Source organism: Podarcis filfolensis (assembly GCF_964270895.1).
Source record: "Podarcis filfolensis genome assembly, chromosome: 2".
Lineage (NCBI taxonomy): Eukaryota > Metazoa > Chordata > Lepidosauria > Squamata > Lacertidae > Podarcis > Podarcis filfolensis.
Genome location: NC_139605.1, coordinates 98,860,883 through 98,883,524, shown reverse-complemented (window position 1 = coordinate 98,883,524; position 22,642 = coordinate 98,860,883). Strand labels below are relative to the sequence as shown.

The 22,642-nt window shown below is 42.7% G+C and overlaps 1 long non-coding RNA gene across 1 annotated transcript; it reads left to right on the top strand.

Moving 5' to 3' along the window:
• Positions 1–10,189: 10,189 nt before the first annotated feature.
• LOC310755769 lies at positions 10,190–20,015 on the top strand. The gene is made up of 3 exons (XR_014544528.1): positions 10,190–10,294; positions 14,230–14,344; positions 19,785–20,015. It is a non-coding gene; the product is annotated as an uncharacterized lncRNA (long non-coding RNA).
• Positions 20,016–22,642: the final 2,627 nt, after the last annotated feature.

Here is a 22,642-nt window from a genome sequence, read left to right as displayed (position 1 = left end):
AACAGTCATAAGCTTGCAGTGGATCAAGAGCTATGAAGTCCAAATTACATGTTACAAGGAACATGATGTGGCTGACACTGACCAGCACCTTCTCCTTAGATCTGTCTAGTAATGTTAAATTTAAAAAAGACAGGATGAGTTGATGCGATGATGTCATTGGTCTCAGGGTTGTAGCCATTAAAGTGGAGTGAGAATAGCAAAACAGAAGAATGATGGCACAACACAGGCCTTCTTTAGCCAAATCCTGGGTGGTCCTCCAAATGTGGCTGGACTCTAACATGTGGCACTTTCGATGTCATTGGATTCCAACTCCCATCAGCCCCAGCCAGCAAGACCAATGATCTGAAATAATGGGAACTGGTGTCCAGTAACATATTGATGGCCAGTTGCTCACCTTGGTGGATGTTGATGGATCAGTCTATTTCCATTCCACTAATTTTCACATGTTCACCCACTAGTCTGCTCTCTCCAGTTTCTGCATTGACCTGTGATTTAAATACATTTATTCTCTCAAAATATGTATTTTAAAACATGCATATACATTTTTAATATACAATTCAATTTTATATACATCTATCATCTATCTATCAAGACCACATAACACCCGTCTTGAAAGACCTACATTGGCTCCCAGTACGTTTCCGAGCACAATTCAAAGTGTTGGTGCTGACCTTTAAAGTCCTAAACGGCCTCGGCCCAGTATACCTGAAGGAGCGTCTCCACCCCCATCATTCTGCCCGGACACTGAGGTCCAGTGCCGAGGATCTTCTGGCGGTTCCCTCACTGCGAGAAGTGAAGTTACAGGGAACCAGGCAGAGGGCCTTCTTAGTAGTGGCGCCCACCCTGTGGAATGCCCTCCCATCAGATGTCAAAGAAATAAGCAACTATCTGACGTTTAGAAGACATCTGAAGGCAGCCTTGTTTAGGGAAGTTTTTAATGACTGATGTTTTAATGTACTTTCAGTCTTCTGTTGGAAGCCGCCCAGAATGGCTGGGAAAACCCAGCCAGATGGGCAGGGGTTTATTTATTTATTTATTTATTTATTTATTTATTTATTTATTTTATTATTCTATATATCTTTCTAATATACAATAGAATATACAGTTTTGACCTGAGAATTGCATTGGGACATTTGGAACACATGATAGCCAGAGAATTACTAAGTTCTGATTCACACATTAGTCCAAGAAGTGTGGATCAGGTTAGTTCAAACCTGAATTAGAAAAGACTGAATTCCGTGCAAGGACGCAGAGGGGAGAAATGAAGGTTGGCAGCAGCTCTGCACTCCCCATGATGTGTAGTTTAGACCTATAAAAACCTCTCTCATATACATTGATCAATGGAGGCTTTGCCTTTAGGTTGAAGGAGCAGGTGGTAGTACCTACAAGGACTTGGATAATGGAGTTCCTCATTAGGTGGGAAAGTCTCAACACTCTTAATGGTTTGGTGCCGTTTAATTTCAAAGAGGATATTTAGGCCCAACGAACGACTTTGACACGACCATAATTTAATTTGAAGCATGAGAGACATTAGCTTGAGTTTTCAGAAGCAGATTAGGCTGAAAAGATTTATTAATAGCATTTAGGAGTGTTAAGATTACGACAGCATGCCACAACATGACAAAGTAGTAGGCAACTCCAAATTTCATTAGGGACTGTTTATTTAAATGGAATATTATCCCATCAGAGATGTTTTCACTACTGTAAAGGTCCTATTTCCATAGCAAATAAAGTCACCTAAAGATGTAATGCATGGACTGGTTGCTCATTGTTTCAGCATACTCACTAGCTTCTTAAAATGAACAGTTTGTTAGCCTAGTTTAAAACTCCCAGTGCCATTTGTAGTGGAGCAGAGTCACACACAGGGAATGGCTCTCCTGCGAAGAATAATGGGCACAACAGTTATTATTTTGGGCTGCAATGGGTTCATTTTTCCCCACCACAGATTCCTAGCTTTGGTCAGATAGGTACCTTATTTGTTGTTGTTTAGTCATTTAGTCGTTTAGTCGTGTCCAACTCTATATGACCCCATGGGCCAGAGCACGCCAGGTACTCCTGTCTTCCACTGCCTCCTGCAGTTTGCTCAAACTCATGTTAATAGCTTCGAGAACACTGTACAACCATCTCGTCCTCTGTCGTCCCCTTCTCCTTGTGCCCTCCATCTTCCCCAACATCAGGGTCTTTTCCAGGGAATCTTCTCTTCTCATGAGGTGGCCGAAGTATTGGAGCCTCAGCTTCAGGATCTGTCCTTCCAGTGAGCACTTAGGGCTGATTTCCTTAAGAATGGATAGGTTTGATCTTCTTGCAGTCCATGGGACTCTCAAGAGTCTCCTCCAGCAGGCATATATGGATGAGGGATCACATGACCAATCTTCATCATAGTAGGATGAGGAATCTTAATGATCAATTAATGCATGCAGCTCTTGGCCCAGTCCAAGAATCAGTTAGTGATAGCACACATCATTTGATTAATGGAAAGCAGGGCTCTGGATTCAGTGCTCCCCATTTCCTGCTCCTGCAAAGGATCAGATCTATCTATCTATCTATCTATCTATCTATCTATCTATCATCTATCTATCTCTATCTATCATCTATCTATCATATATCATCTATCACCTATCTATCTCTCTCTCTATCTGTCTGTCTATCTATCTATCTGTTTATCATCTATCTATCTATCTGAAATATACTCAGAGTCGCAAAGTGATTTCATGCTCTTTATTCAGCTCATAGTGGTGAGGAGGAATGAATGAAAGTCCCCTCAATGTATCTGCTTTATATACATTATTTACACAATGGGCTGCACATGATTGGCTAATCCCGGAATTCTACTGTAAGCCAATCAGGTTGTGGATTCACTTCTATCTGGAGCATGATTGGGTGGTTCCTGCCAACCAATCATACTGCTGCATTGTTCTAGGACCAATCAGACTGCTGCATTCTGAATCCTATTGTTCTAGGACCAATCAGACTGCTGCCTTTTGGATCCTATTGTTCTAGGACCAATCAGACTGCTGCAGTTTGGATCCTATTCAACTCAGTACATAACACTGTCTATCCAGCCATCCATCCATCCAGCCATCCAAAGAGACTGCAAGCACATGTGGTTGGATCATGCCTATGGAACTGACTATTCATAGATACGGTTCATAGTAATTTCCATGACTGCTGTGGTTTAAAGAAATTCTGCCATGATTATGGACGGCACTAGCTATTCTACAGGTTGCTTGTGAGCATATGACCCTGCATGTCTTTGGTCAGATGATTGAGGTATAAATATTATTATTATTATTATTATTATTATTATTATTATTACTACTACTACTACTACTACTACTACTACAAAAAGTATTGTTTGATCTAGCCGGCAGAACCATTGCATTTCTTGATTTTCCCCAATACTTTACTTTTCAAAGCACCATCCAACGGGTTTAAAATGTAGGAACAAAGGTTTAGAAGCAAAATGTCCTTTATTACAGTGTGAGTGATTTGGGTCCAAACGTAAGAAGTCCAGAATGCTTGTAACCCACAAATAATTTCTGAAGGGTTTGTTCTCTTGGCATAAATATGCCAACAACCCACATATTTCAATCCGGGAAATTGAGTTGAGAAAATAAGCGGGGACATAATTCAGCAATGTTTGGCGCCTTTTACCGCAAGCCGCTTGAGATCTCGACATCACTACAAATAGTTTCAAGGAAGTAGTAAAGGGTAGAGCTAGTAATAATCAGTTTGGATTGAGTCTAGCAGATTGCTAATAGAAGAGGTGAATATTTCTAAACTGACATTCCAGTCCATGAGCCTTCTCAATCCACTCCCACACTTTGTCACTGTTGTTTCGACAGCAGGAATACCTACCCCAGCAAGTAATTGATTACAGTGTAGCAGCTGGGGTGGTGGTCCTTCCCTCCTCTCTCCTTGGTGTCTGAATCACTGCAACAGTGCCATACATGTACCAGGAAGATAGGAAAAAGGAGAAAGATTGCCCCCTGTGCCACATTCATTCCAATCATTGATGAAGAAGAGGGAGGGGACAGCAAGCAGGTGAAGAGAGACAAAACCAGGCAAAGGCAAACTCAGCCCTCCAGATGTTTTGGGACTACAACTACCATCATCCCTGACCACTGGTCATGTTAGCTAGGGATGATGGGAGTTGTAGTCCCAAAACATCTGGAGGGCAGAGTTTGCCTATGCCTGGACAAAACCATCAGGGAGGGAGGGGGATAGAGAAGGAGAGGTGAGTGAAAGGAAGCAATTATTACCAGGCTGAAATTAAAAACCAAGGCAAAGAATAATTGGGACAGGAGGCCACAATAACCATACTGAAGCTGAGCAATGTAAATAACTGAAATTGGTAGTCTGAGACCAGGAGTTATGAACTTGGCAACATCACTAGGAAAACAACAAGGATCTGCATGTTTGTGAATAAGATTGCACTGCTGAGCAGAATGTAAATCAGCCATGATATCATTGAACCTCTGTGGCCCTCTGATATCGTTGGACATTATAAGTCCCATTATCTCTGACTGATGGGAGAGTCCAACAATATGGAGAAGGCCGCAAGTTTCTCATCCCTGATTTTAATTGTGCCTATTAAACCAAATCTGCAAACACTGCAGCACAATTTGATATTGACTCTGACTATTCATAATCCATCAATGCAGCCTACAAAAGTAATGAAGTACACAATCTTGTTGTTATGTAAATAGAACTTGAGTCTATATATGGCCTGGCCCTCAGCCCTGCACCTTTAAGCAGCAGTTGACATCCACTTTTGTGCCACCTCTCCTTTGCAAAAAAAATCATGAATTTTTTTTCCAGTTAGGCAATTGGTGGGTGGAGATCACAAAAGTTAAACAACTGGTGGATAGAATCTTCCGCCTCCTTGCATAACCAGAGTTACCTCATTGTTTCCACATGTCCCTCCAGTTCTTTAATACAAATTTTCTTGTTTATTTTTCTCTTATTCGATTTGTAAATCTTTTCAGGCAGGGATTCTATTATTGTCTTCTGCTGGTACCTTCTGTAATGGAGATCCAGTCAATGATTAAAGCTGCTATGCACCATTGCAAAAAAATATAAGTAATTCTTGATTATGACACTCAAAACACTTAATAGCACAAACCCTGAACATACTTACATGGGAGCAAGGACTACTGAACTCTATGGGACTTACATCTGAGTAGACTTGCATAGGCTTGCACTATAGGTGTTTTGATCTTTTCCTGTCTGCCTGGGACATGTTTTAATCAGAGTATAGGTTAATGGCTAAGGTCAGAATTCTAGATGGTTGGGAGGTGCACATGCGCAAGAGATTTTATTTTGTAAGATTCTCTTGTAGCAGATCACCCAGGAAGACAGACATGATTTTCTTTTAAAACCAGCTTTCCTGTTCAACCAGTTAATTAGCTGCAGTCAATAGTTTCCGAACACCTCTCCCCATGTGTGCTCTTCTTTCCCTCTCCAGACTAAGACTGTGGCTGTAACTTAAAATACTTCAGCTATAAAGAGCATTCTAGGGTCCAACCCAGGTACACAGCAGAATTGACAGTTTCCCAAATAATTCTTTCAAACCATTAGACACATTCACTTATCCTGTGCAGTGTGTTTTCAATGTTGTCAATACATTTTTTATTTAGAAAAATGACCAAAACTTGACAAGAAGAAAGGGTTGTTTGAACCGTATTGCGGGGGGGGGGGGGGGAGAGAAGACAGCAGCACTCATGTGATCAAGCCTCATGGTCAAAACAGAGCAACCTGATTCAAGTGGCTCCATAAGAGAAGAAGGCAGGAATCTGTCTCTGAGTAGCCAGCCTTATGATTCTATGCATTAGGCTGGACAAATGGCACAAGCTGTCTATATGAATCTATTACTAGCATCGAGAAGTTAAAATTTTGGGGGAAATGATATATAATGAATTGAAAAAAAAAAATGTTTAAAATGAATTTTGTATAAAACAAAAAACAAAAAAAACCAGAAGCATTTCTCTTAGGGATTGTAGGACAAGGCCTGCCAAGAAAAACAAAGAATTTATTTATGTATGCTACAACAGCGGCAAGAGTCTTGTTAGCACAAGGATGGAAGAATGAGGAAATCCCAACGAAAGAACAATGGCAAGAAAAATTGTTGAGCTATGCGGAATTGGCTAAACTGACATACGAACTGCATGATAAGGACAACTGTGACTTCAAGGAAGTAGGAATTACCTAAAAAGACAATAAAATGATCTGGACTCCTTGGCAGGTTTTGAATAAGCATCCACAAATTTATTAGTTGAACACATGATAGATAAGGCAAGGATATGTACAATTTTATAACATGCAGAGAACAATATGTGCAAAGAAAACAGAGAGGAGAACTGAGGAAAGTCCTGGGGGGGAGGGAGGGATGGGGGGGAAATAATGTAATTGATTATTTAGATTGATAATTTGTTATGTTGAAATTGTCTAATAAAAATATTTTTTTTTTTAAAAAAAAGAATCTATTATTAGCATTTATCACCTGTTCCTCTCTCTTTTTTTAACTTGCTACAGAGAGTTGTGGAAGATCATCTCTTCTTGAAAATTTTTGCTAGGATTTACAAAAGTGTTTTCTCTTTCCTTGGAAATTCCTGACATTTTGTTGGCACCTCCAATGTAAAGTGTTGCTTCCATTAAGGTTCTTTCCAAATCTATGAAGACATTTTTCATACTCCATTCTACTATCTCGAACAGAAGTGTGATCTCCATCTAATCAGACCAGCCCCCCTTCTTCTTCTTCTTCTTCTTCTTCTTCTTCTTCTTCTTCTTCTTCTTCTTCTTCTTCTTCTTCATTTGTCGACCTTTTGCCTCTCCTCCAAGTTTCCTGTCATCCCCTTCACCACCCTTCATTCAGGTTGCATTACCAGGGTACTCTGCAGTAATAGAATTCTTAGACTGTTCCTTTATTTTCACTTCAAGCAAGGTGGATTGTGGACTGCAAACCATGGACAATGGTTTGCCAACCATGGAAAATGACCAGAATAGAAGCCATCTCCTAGGGGCCATGGGGGCTACAGCCTCCACAATAAAATATTTGAGGGGGCCAGACCCCCGCAAAGTTGATGGACATTCCCATTCAAATGGTATGTCTGCACTGCATCATGTGATCAGTTATTCAGGGCAGGGCTGACCTGGGCCCCCACAATATTTTATTCAAGTTGGTACCTCCGATGACCATTAAAAGGGCTCGGGTACATTACAATCCAACAGCTATGCCTAAGAAGAACAGCAGGAGGCAAATAATTGAGCAAACACACCTCTTATGCAACGCACAATGAAAAATATGATGATCCTCATATCTACCATCCTTTATTTCTAAGATAAAAAAGTTACTGGCATTGGCTTTGCTGCATACACTTTGCTTTTTCCCAGCAAACTAAATCAAATATCAACACTTTGTAGCTTTCTGAATCTCCCAAGAGCATGCAATCATTCCAATACAGCTGTTTCCCTCCCCTTTGCTTCTGTATCAAAATGCATTCCTAACTCCCTAAGCTGTTATTAGTTGCGCAGAGATCAAGAAGGGAAGTGTACACTGAATGTCTGTGGGAGGTGAGCATAGTACGATTCAAGTGGTATCACACATGGCTTGGGGCTAAGATCACTGTCATGGCCTCAGATCATCAGTGCCAGGGACCTACTGAGAACATCTGAGATGGAAACATTGGGTTTGTGGTGCTGTTTTTTAACCCTCAGCTGTGCACAGTGGAAAATACCACACCGGCAAAGTCAAATTGTGGTTTTTAAATTCTAACTGCAACACTGTCTTGCTGAGGGGGAAAGAGGGAAACATCTGTGTTATTTCTTGCTAAACATCACATCTCAGTTTCACCCAATAGTGCAAGATCCACTTTCTAATTTGGGGGAACTAGGTGGAAAGCGGGGCCCATTTTAATAAAAAAAAACTGTTACATGACTATGGATAGTAATAATTTTTATATTCTTCCAGTGATTCTGGCACTGACTGAATGATTGAGCCATTTCAGAATGTTCCTTTGTTCAGAAACCTGAACAGTTAGCAGTCCAACTTCAGTGAGGGAGAGAAACGTTGTTAGTTTGGCTGGGAGTAACACCTTAGACAGGGGCAAACAAAGGACAAGTGAGGAAGTTCTAGGGCCGAGGAAAGATAAGCGCTAGAGTGCCCAGAGCCAAAGAGGCTGAAAGAATACTACAGCATAGGCAATGGATTGAGAAAGAGGAACCCAATGGAAAAGTCGGTACATAATGAGGCTTGAGGAAAAAGTCATACGAAAGAGAGAACCGTGTGAGAGGAGGCTAACTGGGAAGGAAATGAGAAGGCAAGAGAGGAATCCATGGAAGCATTGGATTGATAGGTTTGGAGTTAATTCCTGATGGGAATTTGGCCAGATGTAGCTCCTATTGTCACTGCAACATCCATGCTCCTTCAATATAATACAAATCAACTACTTTGGGGGGTCACTGTGGTAAGATGGGGTTCTAGATGCAGTGCATCTTCCACCCTGGAACATGAGCAACTGGTAAGCTGGGGCAAATCCCATACATCTCACTGTGCAGTTTCCCTTCCCAAAACAGCTGGAGGAGACGAGGAGGGAAAAGGAGACAAAGCCAAGCACATCCAAATAAGTGAGCATACCTCTGTCCCTTCTAGATGGAACATATCTTGTAGAACATCTATTCTGTCTCTCAAAAGGAGGGATGAAGTTGGGTAGGAATGGTCCTGCAAAGATTACCAGCAAAAGATTATGGGACTTTGTTGAAACATTTTGCTCACATTTGTCTCTCTGAGTTTACAGTACTGAGAAACATTTATGGATGTTCTGGTAAAATATATCACTTTTAGCACTGATTCCATCCCTCATGCTTCAACATGTTCATGTGGGCTGATGATAAAAAGTCACAGTGAAAATTAGTCCAGTGGGTGTGGGGAAATGGGGTACAATCCATCAAAAACGTTGTCCTGGATAAATCCACCGAAATGAGTGGAAGCTTTGTCTTGTAATAATTCCATTCATTTAATGGGCAACTTCACAATGGATTGTGTGTTTGGTTTCCAAGTCAGTGCATACTTATAAATGTACCCCCAAAAGCTGACTTTTTTAAAAAAAATGATATTCAGTAGCTTTTGACTGACAAAAACCTATTTTGCCTGTCAAACACCCAACTGGTTGGAAGAAATTTTGCTGGGAAATTATTGGCCTTCACCAATGTGCCCTCATCATTATTTCTTTTATACCTTCTAATTTTTAATAGGTTGCTATAAATGACACACGGCTTTGTTATTTTTCAAAATATCATGGGCACTTATCTTTTTTTAAAAAAAAAATCATTAAAGATTTTCTTGAATTACAAAAGAACGTGCAATGTAACATTGAGACACAAGCTAGATTTTCCAAAAGATAATTTCCTTCTAGTACATTTTAGGTTAATGGGATAAAAATAGCTGTGAAAATGATGATGTGCTGATTAAGGGAAACCTGTTTTGATTCGCTCCCCATTTATGTTAGAGGGAACTCTCCCAAAATCTAGCAACGACAATATGCTTTAAAAGGGTTCACACTTTCTCCTTCTGTCTTTCGTAGACTAGACATGAAGCTGCCTTACTCAGAGTCAGACCATTTCTTCACATAGCTCATATTATCTACATTGGGAGTGGCTTGCAGGCAGAGGAGCCAACACCTAGGGGTCGAGGTCCCTTTGTCCCCTCAATAAAATATTTGAGGTGTATCCCTATTATTGGAATGGCAATGCACATCAGCTTTGCAAGTGAAGGGGCACCGAGCCAACTCTGATCCAAGTGTGGCATGTATTTAAAACACTCACAATCCCATAGAGCTATTCCACTTTACATTAGCTGAGCAAACAGACCACAACACTCAGTCCATTTCTCCCCATTGTCCTTTCCTAATAACCCAAAGGTAATATCCATCAGGCATCACTGAATCACATCAACCCTCCTTTAATCTTTCAGCGTACAATGTGGAACATTTTGCCGCATATGCCAGATTAAAGGTAGAACCAGCTGAATATGAACCCAATCCATCGAAGGACACATTTCTTTTTGGGCGATTAGTGGCAGTCAGCATTTTTGAACAGTGTTCAGAAACATGTCCTTGAAGCTGGCTGGAATGTAACTTTAATGTATCAGAGACAACATTCAAAAGAAAAGCAGAGTGGGGAATAATTTTTATCGGAGCTTTTTGTCTGTTGCAGCAGATATTTATATGTAAAGTAATACAAATGTATACAAATGTAAAGATGAAAATGGTGGAGGAGGATCTCGCTACAGCATGGAGTGAGTATGATCGCCACATTTATTATCCAAACCCCCTCCCCTCAAGTTTTTAAACTCTTTCTCTTCAAATCACCCCTAAGCCGAAGAGCTAACAGCTTGAGCTCCCCCACCCTGCCCCGACGACAGATTTTTAAAAAAGTACTTTTGCACGCAGTACAGACTTGCTCCCACAGGAAGAAGTGATAGTCACCAGTCTAGATGGCTTTAAAATCAATTAGATATATTCATAGAATAGAGGGCTATCGACAGCTATCAGTCATTATGATGGCTATGTTCTGCCTCCACAGTTGGAGCTTCTTTTTTTTCTTCAAAATCAGTAATAATAATATAATAATAATGTTAAGAAAATTCACACAAAAAAACTATATTTCTGACATGGTTTGCCATATGTCCAGATTTTCCCAGACATTTACAACAATTTCCTCCCAGACACTGCTTCCGACAGCCAAATCCCATCTATGTCGTGGAAATTTTGGATGTATGGCAACTCTCTTTGAATACCAGTTCAGGGGAGAGTTCGCTCATGGTTGAATCCTGCTTGTGTGTTTCTTATGGGCATCTGGTTGGCCACTGTGAGAACAGGATGCTGGACTAGATGTGCCATTGGCCTGATCCTGCAGGCACTTCTTATGTTCTCAAGAGCTTCTCCACCTACAGCCGAGGGTATATGATGGATAGTTGACCGAGCTGGCAAGTAAGACCTTGAAAAAGAGATGGGGACAGGGCCTTGTGGACTCTGTAAAGTCCTTAATGAGAAACATTAGGGAAGATAAAAACTGTAGAAAGTAATACCATGTTATATTATCTCTCACCATCATGTAACAAGCCAACAAGTGGAGAAATGCTCAACATGCACAATGACTTGGCTTACAATGGCAGCAAAGTTAGGTTGAAATGCCACCAGTGCATACCATCTTCTTTGCCAATTGAGAGGGATTTGGGAAAAGAATGTACTTCCCTAGAAATTTTCCATTTGGGAGGCCAAAGTAGAGCAGATTTTCAGATGTTTTGGGTATTTTATTTGGAGGGTGGGGACAGAAAGAGAATGAAAAGAGTGGATAAAATAAGGGGTAATACATCCATTGAAACGAATGAGTGTGACTAAGTTAGGACTATTAATCTTAACAAGTCTACTCTGAGTAAGAACCTGGTTGACTTCCCCCTAAGTTACTTTTCAGTGGTTTGGGAAAAATCAAGCAGGTTTTTATTTTATAACTGGGCTTATAAGAAATGATACTGCATTTTCCCTGCCCTTTGTTGCTTATATAGTTTTCCATATGGTCTCCCCTGTGGCATGGAGCTCCAGAGTATGGAGGGAAACAGAGGCAAAGGTGGTGTGCTTGTTCTTACTCTCATGGTGTGAGGGATTTAGAAATTTGGGGCAGGACCCACCTAACATGTCCTGTCAGTGGAAGCCTACAAAGGTCATTTCTGTTCTGCAATGGGGCTTCCCCCCTCCTCCCCCCATGCCCTGGACCCCCTGAAATTGGCTTGAGGTGGGGTGTTCTGGGGGGAGAAATTGCAGAACATTGCATGGGGGGGGGAGAGACGGGGCATAATTCTGTCTGAAAATCTGAAATGCTTGCCCTGATGGAATGATCAGAATAGCGCAACACTGAATTCCTCCCTCGGAATAAGGCTCACTTTGTGGCGTTTATTCTCTACATCAACCCAACGCATATCATTTTTCTGCCCAGTCAACTACACGACCATAAAACAAAGTGCTGTGTCAACAGGGGGGAAACAACCCCACTGACTCGCATGCATTGTATAATACTTAGACATCTCCTCCAAATGTAGATTTTGACTCTTTGCCCAGTGCTGCACTGAACGTTTTCTCATCAAACCCCTAATTGCTAAGTAAATCTTTGCTCAATATATCTCCACAGAGAACAGGCGGGGAGGGATTTAGAGTCCAGTATTAGTCTCCTTTCTACTTTGAGGTTAATCTATTCCCTTTATTTATATGACATTCTTTAAGTTGCAAAGTTACTAATGTTCTTTTCTTGGAAGAGATTACTTCTCTTTAAATAAAAGTAATGTGCTATATTTCCAAGAACTCTGTACCCACCAACTCCCCCCCTCCCCAAAACACGAACTTCTTTTTCCAGACATTTGGCACTGCCATTTTGTCACCAAATATTCTCGACATGTTACAAATCACCACCTGATCATTTAAATTGTTTTCTGTCTGTGCCGTATAGATCAGGAAGCTCTTGAATTTATTCTTTTATATGAGCCAACTTTGGAGTCCAAAAAAACAGTCGGGAGCTTTGGGAATTTATTCACTTAATAAGATCAAATCAAAATTGGACCAAAGCCATCTGTCCTGGTGTAGTAACCAGGTACCACCTCCTACAATCTCCTGTAAACAGAGAGTGATGCAGTCAGCACTGCTTCAGGTTCTCTTTATGTTTTCCAAGGCGAGACACTCAGGACCAAATTAAACATGGCAGTGATCACAAGGGCAAAACACTTACCAGTGGAAGCGGTCCATGAAGCCACCATCTCATTTAATGTTCTCAGCAAATGCACTGGCCCATATGCTTATGATTTCACCCAAGCCAGCGATAACTGGTGTGTTAATGCCACATGCGTAAGAACGTTTTAAAAATGTGGTAGTCACATGGAATGCTCTCAGGTGCACCTTATTTATCCATGGACAGAAGCATGTTTAACTTGAGCATCGTCAGTGTTCACAGAACTGGGAGGAAACCTCAGTCCTTACCTACCTGGACAGGAAAGGATGTTTTCAGGAAGTCATTTCCTCTTGGGATACATGAGACCTTCCTTTGCCTGCCAACCTGCAGTTGCCTATCAGATGCCACTTGGAAGACCATAGAGTATCTAGGGAATAGCCTTCTGCCTTTATTTACCACCAGCAACTGGTATTCAGCAGTACATTACCTCCAAAGTTGGTGGTTTAATATAGTGATCACTTAGCTAACAGCCATTCCTAGACATCCTCCACAGATTTTACTGTGCTGCTTCAGACTAGTAGCCATCACCGTATCCTGTGTTGGTGAAATCTCTAAATTCATTACGCAAGGCATACTTTTCTTTGTCTGCCCTGAATCTCTTGACAAACAGCTTCATTGGGTGACCCAGAGTTCTAATATTGAAAGGGAGGGAGGAAAACCATTCCCACATATCCACCACCAGTTATATTACTATGGCTTTTTTCGCCTTTTGTCCTGAGCTTGAAGGAGAACTTGCCATGGATGTGTTTGCACATCTGAAAAACGAGCGATCAAGTTCCACAGAGATGCCCTTTAAAATGTCCATGCGTACAGCTCACTGTTATTACAAGCTGGTAGCACCTTACATTCTTGTAGCTCTACCCCATCCAACAAAGCAATGGCAGATGACTTTCCTTTGCAAGTCCACAGTACAAGACAGTGTCAACCTAGTGCACATAAAGCAGTTTGCAAGCAGTTCTCGTGTAAGAAGAAAACCCTGCTCATTTTATAGATTAACTCTTGAGTGGTCCAAAACCACAGGAAACCAAGGGGCATGTAGAGGGCTATGAATAGACTTTCAACTTAAGGCTCCTTTTTAGGCATGGGGTTGGGAGCAGAGGGATAAAATGCTCCTTGGGGGAAAACCTGATCTTTTCTCCATGTTTCAGTTGTCAGTTTTGACAGAAATGATAAAAGCTAATTAAATTTTTGTTAATTTATTTTGTCTGATTTAGTGACTGCTTGTCACACAAATCCCTCAGTAAGTCAGACTTTGCTTTGCTATCAACCTTTCCACTCTTCTCCACCCCAATATGCTATTAGGTAAACGCTGGGAAAGTGGACTTGTTTAACTCAAATAAACACGAGGAGCACTTAAGCTCAATCTACCTTGCACGGTTCTTTCGCATGTGTCTGCTTGGGAGAGAAGCAAACTTGGTCCAAGTTTATAAATCTCAAACTGCTTTTACTATCCAGTGGCTTCGGTGATGGCAGCCCAGAAGCGGGATTTTAAAGAACGGATGGCGAAGGAATCGCAACAATAATGGCAGCTATAAGATCCTGACCATGCAACAGTGGATTCAACCAGGAGGCAAGAGAAGGCTGGGAGCTCTACATTCCAATAATTTCTTTTTAAAACAAAAATAGCTAATGTATTTTTAAAATATTTGTATTTATTTATTTACTTATTTCCTTTACACTCTGCCTTTCTGTCTGCAAAACCTAAGTAGGCCCACATCATAAATGAAAGCTGGCACAAATAAAAACAAGCAATAAATATAAATATTTTTTAAAAAATTGAAAATTAAACAAGAAACCCTGTTGAAAGTTTTTAAAAGCACAAGACTCACCAAGCAGTGTAGCATGGGTTGCTGGTGCCCAGGGCTGGGCAAGTATTATGCCCCCCGGTGGACTGGGAAGCTGGGGTGGGGACGCGTGCAGAGGGTGAACAGAGCCCGCCTCCAACAGGCTCCTCGCCCACTGCCTCCATCCACCTACCCACCAGAGCAGGCTTCCTCAAACTCAGGCCTCCAGATGTTTTTGGCCTACAACTCCCATGATCCCTAGCTATCAGGACCAGTGGTCAGGGATGATGGGAATTGTAGTCTCAAAACATCTGGAGGGCCGAGTCTGGAGAAGCCTGCACTAGAGCAATCTGCCTGCTCCTGTGCCTCAGTTACCAGGGCTCCAAGCCTGTTGTGGGGGAGGCTGATTGCGTCCCCTCAAAAATGTGCACGCCGGGAGCTGCAGTCCGCATACATACTGACTCCCCTGAGGCAACTTTTGAGTATTCGGACTCAGAAACCTTCCCCCTAAAAAAATTCACACTTGACTCAAATTTTGGTTTGGTTTTTGGCAGAATTTAGGCCACAACTTTATTGATTACAGCAAGTGACTGGTTGCATAGGCTCTGGTTTGACTAGCTCCCTACCATGCAAGTAGCGCTGACCCAGGGTTCCAGCATAGGTCAGCCAAAGGTGAACACCTGGATAAGCAGAAAGCCGGGAACAGGCTATCTCCGCCACCCAAATGTCCCCCTGGACTCAGGCACGGGCACAACCCCCTCTCAGGGGTTGACCAAACCACTGAGTCCCTAGATTCCTTGAACGGAATACCCTTCTCATAGGGATGGCAAGAGTGTTCTCGCATCCCTATCACTTGAACCAGAGCCTGTCCGCAACCTCACAAGTTGTGACGATTTGCTACATGGCAGGCAAAACCCAAATGGCAACAGCCAATCAGGCAAGTGGGGAAAATTTCTGCCGTGCCCCTGTCCCAATGACAGGCGACATACGACGGCATAGCAAGGTCAAGCGCAAAACCCTAAAAGTAGGGAGAGGTGGGCGGGTGTTCCGAAAGCACGTGCCGAAAGAGGAAGCTCTGGGTCATGTGCATGGGTATAAATAGTCCCTCGAACTGTTTGGACTGCATCCCATTGGCCAAATTGCACCCAGCTTCATGGGACCTACCAATCAGGAGTTGTGGCTGACCAATCGTACCCACCCACAACACAGGGTGTTGGTTTTCCAGGTCTCACCTCAATACGTGCCCTCTTTAAGGGAGGACCCGATTTTCAACATGGAGTTTACAAAAATCAGGGCCCACTTGATGGCGCAGGTGAAATGGGTATTGTTTTTAATTTGTTGTATATCTATAGAGAGTTACCCTTATCCAAAAAGCCAGAAGTGGAAATCCATATCTCGGCGTTGCCTTATAGGCATCCATTTGCCTCAGTTCATTTCCGCTGACCCAGATTTCCAAAGCAAAGGGAATTTTTTCCCTAACTTGTTAGGGTTTATTCTGGGAGCTTTGCGTCAAGCTATCATGCTTTAATTAGACGGTTTCTGTGTGAAGAGGCTTTTACCGTTTTGAATTCAGCTCCTTGGCACTGGGAAGGAACCCAAAACACGTGACTTTGCACTCATGATATGTTGGGAAGCCAACCCTTTTCTTCCTTCTGACAGGAATTTAGGTTGGTGCGTTCCATATTTTACCTTGGAGCGTACTGGGTGGAAAGGAGAGAAAAGGGCATGTTGTCTGGTGGGCACGTCTCATAAAACAGATGATATCACAAGCTTGTTGAGTCATTTTAAAATATTTAATTGGTTTCATAATAACCAGGCTGAATCACAAATACTATTCTGAAATGAAGCCAGTGCTGACCTGCCAATGAAATGGTTTCAACCCCTTTAAAAAAAGTCCTTGATTACATTTATACCCCTGTGCCAGAAACCTCAGAGTAGGCCATAAGCTATTAATCAGCAATTGCAAAAAAATAAAAAATAAAAAATACACTGGGTATTTAAATAGTTTCCTGCATTAATAGTAAATAAGAAATACCATTCACATTGTGCTTGGTGCAATCCTGTGCATGTTTATTTGGACATAAGCCCCACTGTATTCAATGGGGCATATTCCCCCGTAGCTTCCTGACACCCTTTCGTTCAGGTATTGGGAACCTGTAGAATTGCAGATACTGCTGGACTACAAATCCCATAATCCCTGACCGTTGGCTGTGCTAGCCAGGGCTGATGTGAGCTGGAGTCTCACAACCTCTGGAGGGCAACAACTTCCTGCCATTCCTGCTTTAACTGAGGATGGCAGAGACTGGAACTGGCTGTGTATGCACCACTTTTATTTTTTTAAAGAATATCTACCCCAGGCCTCCTCAACCTTGGCCCTCCAGATGTTTTGAGACTACAATTCCCATCATCCCTGACCACTGCTCCTGCTAGCTAAGGATCATGGGAGTTGAAGGCCAAAAACTTCTGGAGGGCCGAGGTTGTGGAAGCCTGATCTACCCCAAGAGCTGGTGCTGAAAATTAGCCTTCAGGTGTTTAAAGAGGACAGACCATCACTGGTGCAACATCAATGTTTTCTGGCTCCTGGCTTGAGGTCCAACTATATTACGCTGATGCTGCTGGTGGCTTGGCCCAATTGTAGCTTTCTCAGCAGCTTCATCCTCCTGACTGATGATACTATTTTTTCTCAACCTTGTCAGTAGTTAAACCAACTTCATCTCAGCTCCCCAAGATTGGCTGCATTTGCCCTTCATGGGCTTTGACTCAAGACAAAAAGATGAAGAAGTACCCAGCATAACTACCTAGAAGTTTCTTCAAATGGTACTTACAAATAATTCTTTATATTTAGTTAAGAAAGGGGAAATGTTCACTACCCTTTTAACAAAAACCAGAACGGTGTTCAAAGAGCATAAGGGTATGTTACATAATTTGTCACAAGACACATTAAGAGCACGTCATCACTGTTGGGTGGGTGGGTATCTTAAAAGCCACAAAGCAAATGGTATGGAAACAACCCATTGAGTTCAAAAGATACAGCCTTGTTTGTAAATGTTTTCATGTTACACCTTTGACAATAGCAGCATTCAAAAGGGGGAGCGAAAGCAAAACTATAGGCATCTCTTGTTCAGTTGCATTACTTAAAAAAAAAACAAGAAGTGAGAGCACGTTTTAGAGTTGTTGTTACCAAGTTAATTGAAGTACATATCATTTCCACCTCGCTGTGCCTTTGGCCATATGGCCTTAAGCCATTATTCCTGGAAGCCACCAACCCAAGCAAGTGTAAACAAAAAAATAAATGCATGACATGTCAACTCTGACCCCGCCTCCATTCGCAAATACCTCGTATAGTGGCATAGACAGGCATGCTTTCATTTATGGCAGTAAGAGCATCAGATACATCAAAACTGGACGTACGCCATGCCTGTTGTGCTTCCTTTGCTGAAATGCCAGAGTGGAAGGATACAGGCTTACTGTGCAGATATTGCTCCTTATGAGGACATGGGTGCAATTGCAGGCAAACCAGTCGCTTCCAGGGGAAGGAAGACTCCCACTACGACTGCCTTCTTCTGGCCACAGGAGTGTAGCAGGCTAGGGTTGGAGCTGGGTTTTCTCACCCTCCCACCCCTATTAAGCCGGGGAGGCCTGGCTTAATAGACTACCATATAGTATAAACAAAACTTTGATATGCACCAGGAAACCAAAAGAATTGTGTGACTTGCTTTATTGCAATATTCGCTTTATCACAGTAGTCTGGAATTGAAACCACAATACAGCCATACCTCGGGTTACAGACACTTCAGGTTGCGTTTTTGTTTTTTTTGGGTTATGGACCGCTGAAACCCGAAAGTACTGGAATGGGTTACTTCTGGGTTTTGGCGGTCACGCATGTGCAGAAGCGCTAAATCGCTCTTTGCGCATGCGCAGAAGCGCCGAATTGCAACCCACATGTGCGCAGACGTGCCACTGCAGGTTGTGGACACTGCGGGTTGTGAACGTGCATCCTGCACAGATCACGTTCGCAACCCAAGCGTCCACTGTATCTCCAAGGTATGCCTGTACACAGGCCAACAGGACTTTCTATATGCAATCCATATGCTCTGCTACTGAGCTATTGGCTTTCCCTTTCCATACCTGGATTTCTCTGTAAGGAAATTAAGGCTAAGAGAGAGTGACAGGCTCAAGGTCACTGAGCGGCCCATGTGGCTGAATTGGAAAATTTGAGGTCCAATCAAATATGAGGTCCTAATTAGCAATCCAGCCCTGAATCCAGCCCATTTTGCCTCCAGGCACTGCTGCCAGGAGGATGCATCCTTTAGGGGGGTACAGGGTTCACCACTGGAGGAGGGAATGGAAAAGTTCTTCACCACAACTGCCGTGTGAGGTGTTTTGAATACTAGCAACTATCTAAAACATCTTCTCAGTTAACAATCAGCTTGCATTGCACCCCAGCCTCAGTTCCTGACGTGCAGCTGTAGGCTCCACAGCTAATTCAGGCATTAACTCTGTGCAAAAATTATAGCAATTTCAAATCATTGAATTTATACATCAGCACGGCATTGTACATCTCCAGCTGGTCCACCTTTTGGCTTCTTCAGCCACCTCTCCACAGCGATACCACATTTTTATCTACAAAAAGAGGAAACACTGTGTATGAAAACAGTGTCTGATCCTCATCCAAGACCAGAAATAGCCCCTAGAAAACTATGTTTAGAACAGGTTTGAGAGGAGGGTGCAGATAAGCAAGTGTCTGAAGAAAGAGCCCATTCTGCCTTGCCCAAGATGCCTCACATTCCTCAGTGTATAATTTTGGAGCGCTATTTAAGAAGAGGAAGCTGACAGGGGGAGTTATGCTTGCAAATATCCTTTGTTTATTTACAGGAAGGAGCATGGAACACAGTGTGCCATGAGGCCTAACTTTTGAATTTGTGCTACTCTCTGTGCCTAAACTGTCCGGGTAAGAGAAGAAGGCTGCCATCCGAAGCCTACTTACCTGGGAGCAAGCCCCATTGAATTCATGTTGAATAGGCATGATTGCAATTGTGTTGCGACACAGGAATTGACACTGGGACTTTGGGAGAGCAAAAGGGAATAGCCTTTGCTATTCTACTGCAATTTTTAACATACATAGGCAAACACACACACACAGTTACGTCGAGAGAGAAAGCATAAAGGTCGTACAGTGAAACTCCACAGCCCCTTCTTACTTTTGCTTTTTTCCCCTTCTTTCAGGCTGACCTTTGGCCTCTCGCGACGTTCTCTGCCATGGTCAAGACCTCCCAGCTTGCCGCCTGGTGGCCCCCAGAGGAAGGTGTGAAGATTAACAACCCGGAGGATGTATTTAATGAATAGCAACAAGGGATTAGTGACACAGTGTCACCTTTCATGGCCCTCCTTAACCAGGCAAGCTGACACTTGCTTTATTTTTGTTTGCACTGTTGAGTAAACTTGGGGGAACTTAAATGGATTTATGGTCTTCCTCCTTCCCTGATAAGTAGCAACTGCAGCCATCACCTTTCATTTGTCAGTTTTGACAAAAGTTTGTCAACTCCCTTCCTGTATCCCCACGACATAAAAGTCGCAACGATTCCCTCCCTGCCACACTTTCTAAGAAGAAGGGGGGGGGCGGGTTAGGAAAAAGCAATGCTTTAAAAGCCCTCACCACCGCTAGGATCAGGGCATGTCAAATATGGCCTGTGTAATCTTCTCATACTGCCATCCATAGAAAACAGTGGTGTAGCGTGGGTTGTCAGCACCCGGGGCAAGGCAAGTAATTTGCGCCCCCTAACCCGTGGATTTGCACCCCCTAACCTGTGGATTTGCGCCCCCTAACCCGTGGATTTGCCCTAACCCCCAGATGTTGCGCCCGGTGCGGCCGGCCCCCCTGCACCCCCCACGCTGCGCCACTGATAGAAAAGTGTCTGATACACAAACAGTGAGTTTACTTTCCGCATGCCAAAACGTACATTGCTAAAACTGAACCCATCAGCCATCAAGAGCTTCGTATCCAAAGTTTTGGGGGAACTGCAACTATTACTGCTATTACTTTGGGGGGCGGGTGGGGCATCTAAAGTTAGCAGTGGGGAAAGAGACCCAAAACAGTCCAATGAAGACTAAGCATGCTCATCAGCTATAGGAAGTTGGGTGTCTGGGAGGATAGGAACCTGGGGAGGGGGAATAATAATAATAATAATAATTATTATTATTATTATTATTATTATTATTATTATTTATTTATATCCCGCCCTCCCCAGATGAAGCCGGGCTCAGAGCGGCTAACAACAGTAAAAGTAACACAGTTTACATAAAATCACAATCAATTAATTGAAATGCAATTTAAAATCAATTCATTCTAAAATCAATTCAGAATCAAATTAATGGCAACCATTGGGCTAGAGTTCTATGGAATGGAAAGTTCTGCAAGAGGGAAGAACATCACTGCCTGAAACCCTAAACAGGGGCTTCTGACGCTGCAGCATTTTATTACACATACCACTTGTTTCAATCAACCTTAAAACATTGAAAAGAAAAGATCGTCTGTGCATACCAGCCCAAGTTTTTCTAGCCTATGTGAATTTGCTACCCCAAAGCTTTTTGAATTATTAAATGAAGTGGGGTGGATGGGGTAAAAGAAGCCCTAACTACCTTGTATACCTAGAGAAATCCCCCAAGCAAGCCACCCACCCGAACATCCATCCCAGCTCTCCATCTTTCAAGGATTATCCCCATATTCTGCTGCCCTGTTCCAATCACTCTTGAATAAGTCTGATTATCTGGATCCTTTTTAATCTGCTTCCAGGCCTGAGTCTCCTTGGTTATTTGCATCAGCAGGTTATGCAAATACAGTCGTACCTTGGAAGTCGAGCGGAATCCATTCCAGAAATCCATCCGACTTCCAAAACGTTCGAAAACCAAAACAAGGCTTCTGATTGGCTGCAGGAAGCCCCGCTAGATGTTTGGCTTCCAAAAACAGTTCACAAACTGGAACACTCGCTTCTGAGTTTGTGGCATTCGGGAGCCAAAATGTTCGAGAACTAAGCTGTTCAAAAACCAAGGTAAAACTATGCTTGGGGGAATAGTTAGTTTCTGGTTCCACTGAATGGTATGGTTTCGAATTGGATAGGGGACTGCAAGTTGATATTCTGGGATTTCAGGGAGTGACCTGCGGGGGGTGGACTAGATGATTCTCTGGATCCCCTCCAACTCCACAATTCTATTACTCTATTATCGGTTCTGGGTGATGTGACGGAACTGCTGAACGAGTTTTTGTGAACAGTAACTCTGTTGTCATCATCTGAGGATCTCTTCCATGTTCCTCCACCAATCAAAGTTAGGCAGGTGCTTACTAAAGGGAAGATCATTTCTGCCATGCCAATCCATCTTCGAATTGCCCTCCCCAGAGATGCTAACCTGGCACCAGTATTGGTGTCCTTTCCATTGTCATGCAAACGTTTATTATTTATTGAATTTTTATACCACCCTATACCCGGAGGTCTCAGGGTGGTTCACTGTGATCATAAAAAGATCACAGTACAGTGGTACCTCGGGATGTGAACGGGATCCGTTCCGGAGCCCTGTTTGCATTCAGAAGCAAACGTAACTAGCGACGGCACGTCTGCGCATGCGTGCACCGCTTTTCACAGCTTCTGCGCATGCGTGTGATGTCATTTTGAGAGTCTGCACATGCGCAAGCGGTGAAACCCAGAAGTAATGTGCTCCATTACTTCCAGGTTGCCGCAGAGTGTAACTTGAACGCACTCAACATGAAGCATATTCAACTCGAGGTATGACTGTGTATAAAATAAAAATAAAAGCAATAACCCAAGAATACCCCCCAAGGGCTTTTTACTTACATTGTGGAATGTGTCATCTCAAATCTAAGTCACCTTGGCCTGTTGACCTAAAACTGTTTTATCTAGTCTCTAGTTCTAGCGAATTTTGCAGCTTTGTTTTCATTACTGCTGCTGTTGTTTTAATAGAATTGTAGAGTTGGAAGGGACGTGAAGAGTCATCTAGTCCAGTCATAGGCAAACTCGGCCCTTCAGATGTTTTGAGACTACAATTCCCATCATCCCTGACCACTGGTCCTG